The following is a 4,085-nucleotide window of genomic DNA, read 5'->3' on the forward strand; positions in this document are numbered from 1 at the left end:
TAGAGGATATCTCTAGAAACAAAGGTGACATGGTGCCAACTTGCGCTTTTACCCTGGGAGTGGATGCCACTCCGTCTCAGGAGTGAAAAATATTTTATTAAAAATAACCCCATAATTCGATAAAGGGACAAATACTAAGCAGAATTTGTTATACAACGTGTCTACTTGAGTTGGAAACATATGGGAAACTTTTTTATTATTAATTTTACGAAAAAAAGTTATTCTTTATAAAAAGTTCTGCATGCCCCAAAACCTAAGATTCAATTATCAGATATCAAATTTTCTCAATATTATACAAGGTATGTCAAAAAATATGAATTTCGGCTAAGGGTAAAGTACCTTTATTTCTCTCAATATCGAAAATTCTTATGATAAAAAGTTGTTTGGAATTAAAAACTAAGATGAAATATGCAATTACATGCTTCTTATTGAAAAAAAAATATTTTTCTCAAATTTATGGATACCCAACATCGTTTTTAATTATTACAAATATCATAACTCGTTTATTATTCATTTTACGAAGAAAAGTTATTCTTTATAAAAAAATTTGCATGGTCTAAAATCTAAGACACGACCATGATATATCAACTTTTATTAATTTTATACGAGGTGTGTCAAAAAATATGAAATTCGCTCAATATTATAGCACCTTTATATTTCACAGTATTTCAATTAGAAGGATGTAATTGCATATTGACACATAGTTTTTAATTCTAAACAACTTTTTTAATAACCGTTTTCAATATTGTAAAAAATAAAGGTACTTTACTCTTGAGTGAAATTCATATTTTTTGACATAACTCGTATAAAATTAATAAAATGTCATATCTGTTGGTTGAATCTTCGGTCTTAGGACATACAGAGATTTTTATAAAGAATACCTTTTTTTCGTAAAAGTAATAATAAAAGAGTTATCGTATGTGTAATGAATAAAAACGAAGTTAGTATCAATAAATTTGAGAAAAATTTGGAAAATATTTTTTTCCAATTAGAAGCATGTAATTACATATTTGAGCTTGGTTTTTATTTCCAAACAACTTTTCATAATAAGAATTTTCGATATTGAGAGAAATAAAGGTACTTTACTCTTAAACGAAGTTCATATTTTTTGACATACCTCGTATAATATTGACAAAATTTGATATCTGATAATCGAATCTTAGGTTTTGGGGCATGCAGAACTTTTTATAAAGAATAACTTTTTTTCGTAAAATTAATAATAAAAAAGTTTCCCATATGTTTCCAACTCAAGTAGACACGCTGTATAAAGTTATTAAAATATTTCAAAACTTTTTGAGTGATTCAAGATCGAAAATTTTCATTTTTCATAAGAAAAATGCATGTTTTTAACCGATTTTTCATAAATAACTCAAAAACTGTAAGATTTTGCAAAAAAGTTATTAATATCAAAATTGAAGCTAATAAAAAAAATCAAATAAACTCCTTAGTGGAAAAACCTTTTAATGTTAACTATAAGTGAGTTGTAGGTAATTGAATGTATATTTTTTTTGGTGAGTACCCAAGTATTCAAGCTTAAATAACGGGAAAATGATGCATTTTATTACATAAACTTATTAAACATTTGTCGAAGTACTTATACTTAGAAATATCTATTAAATGAGCCTTCGGACAATTTGACATTAAAATTTATACAGAAAATATTTTTCAGAATTTATCTTTTAAAAATTTTTCCAAAAAAGTTATTGTTTTTTTTACTTCGTTAATTTTTACGATATCAGGTTTGCCTAAAAAACATTTTAAAGTAAATTTAGTGGTTATTAAACCACGTTAAATTTAATCTTTTAAACCCCCTACTTTTTTTAAAATAAAAGGTTAAATGGCCCCAGTTACATGGTTCTCGCAGCAAAATTTAAGATTTACACGTTTCTATCTCGGTTATTTTTTACCATACAGAAATAGTAAAAAGGTAAAATATTTGATACAGAAAAAACTAAAATTTGGTTAAACATATATCACTTTTTACGTATAATGAGTATTTTTGGAGTATCAAAAAAAAATAAAAATTTTAGAATTTCTGATTTTTTTAAATTAAGTATATCTATTTTTCAAAAATATGCATTCTAAATCTTAAAAATTGTTGAAATTATTACTTTTGCTAATATAAAGAAATTATTCTAAGGATTACTAAAAATATTAATTTTTGTGGAAATGGCGTACCTACTTATGTTTTATTTTTCACTTTTTCCTAAATAGTTCTAAAGGGTTCTCTTATTTTCATCATAACTTGCTTAATTGTGATGCTATTAACTTCTACTGGAACTCATTTGATAGGTACTCCGAAGTACTTTGACAAGTGCTTGGCAGGTATATTTTATAAAATGCATCGTTTTCCCGTTATTTCAGCTTGAATACTTAGATTTGAGTACTCATTGAAAAAAATATACATTCAATTACCCATAACACACTTTGAATTAATATTAGTTTAGTTCTTTAAGTGAGGTGGGTTTTGGGGGAAACCCCAAAATGGTATTGAGAATAATGGGAACTAAAAGATGTAAGTTTAAGAGTAGTTAAGAAGGTAACACATCAATTTATGAAGGAAATTAAAAAAAATAACAAACAAAAAATTGCTATAAATGATTTGATTAGCAGATACGTACAAAATTAACATTTATGGTGTGACCCTCGTATACATCGATATAAATCTGTGAGACACTTTAATTATTTTCATATTTCATATTACATACATCTTATTCTTACCTTAACTTAATTGTGTACCATTTTCTTTAAGTTTCACCACATTATACTGACGATCATTTCCGGGGTAATCAAGCACCAAACTATACCTACGCGGTAAACTTAAATTATGTAGACAAAACACAAAAAATTACGCGCAAAAGTAGGTATACGATGATTACTTATTATTGGTAATAGTACCGACTGAACATTTTTGTGTCGCGGTATCTTAACGTTATCTTATCATAAATTTATGCGGGATTTGAAAGCGTTGTGACTAATAAAATACCTATATTTTCTAGAAATGTAGAAAACATAAGGCACCGTCTCGTGCTGGTGTTTGAATATCACGTAACTGAAACGGAACTTAAAAATAGCTAAAATATTGACGCGTCCGTCTAGTGTAGGCTCTTTTGTATTTAGATCCAATTAAATGTATATGAGGACAGTACAATGAACGGTGATGGTTTATTTACAACGAATGAAAGGAAGTGTTACGCTAATTGTTTAGTTTGGTCAACCGACTTGTGATGAACGATACAATGATGTGGTTGCCGCTATATTGGTATTGCAGCACAAAGAGACGTGCATTATTTACATAGCGTAACTTCTAAAAAAATAACATTAGGTATTTTACAAGAGCACATTTTTGCTAGAAATATCTGGTGGTCTACTAGTCTAATAATATTTAATCTCCTTCGTCAAAAAGGGCGCTGCGATCTTAAAAAAACATTGATTAGTTCCAGAAAGTCTAACCTTTTTGTCAAATCTTAGCGCGATACAGCTACATACAGTGAACTCTCCCTTGAACGGACAGTGGTCGTTCCTCATAAAGTGTCCGTTTAAAGGAGGCGTTCGTTGAAGAGAAAAAAATATGTTAGCTTAGATTTTTTTAAAATAAGTGCATGTACAATATACATATTATGTATGTATGTATGTACGTATATACATATAAATAGAAATATTAGTTTAACATTACATAACACAAGTTGTGGATGAGACGCAGTGGCGTGCTGGCCATATAAATGAATCGGTGCAATCACCGAGAGGCCGGTCAAATAGGTTTTCACAAAAATTTTTAGATGTAACAAAAAAAAATTTTTTAATGTCTAATCGGTTAATTTTGCTAATAATATTAATAAAATATTTAAAAAAATCAAATTTTTTGTTAATTGTGTGGTACAGTTTAAGTAAATGAGTAAGATTCTGTAGTCTATATACATAAATAGATTGCTACAGATAATATTATTTATTTTCATACATACAAGTATATTTATGGTTTTCCAATTTCCGTCAAACATGTATGTACTCTGCATAATTAAAAAATGGAAAAACGTCTTGCTCATTTTTGACCGAATTATTGAAAGTATCTAAAAGCGATTTGATCA

At 27.8% G+C, this 4,085-nt stretch overlaps 1 protein-coding gene across 2 annotated transcripts in view; it reads right to left on the reverse strand.

Annotated features, from left to right (window-relative positions):
* LOC114343917 (uncharacterized) overlaps positions 1-3,054 on the reverse strand; it is a 50,264-nt gene extending 47,210 nt beyond the window's left edge. Inside the window, exon 1 of one of the 2 annotated variants that reach the window (XM_050643891.1) lies at positions 2,722-3,054. The gene's annotated coding sequence lies outside the window, so the exon portion shown is untranslated. The remainder of the gene's footprint in view (positions 1-2,721) is intronic. The other variant, XM_028294766.2, reaches the window with a different exon arrangement.
* Between the last annotated feature and the right edge of the window lie 1,031 nt (positions 3,055-4,085).

The sequence above is a fragment of the Diabrotica virgifera genome, chromosome 2, assembly GCF_917563875.1.
Source record: "Diabrotica virgifera virgifera chromosome 2, PGI_DIABVI_V3a".
Lineage (NCBI taxonomy): Eukaryota > Metazoa > Arthropoda > Insecta > Coleoptera > Chrysomelidae > Diabrotica > Diabrotica virgifera.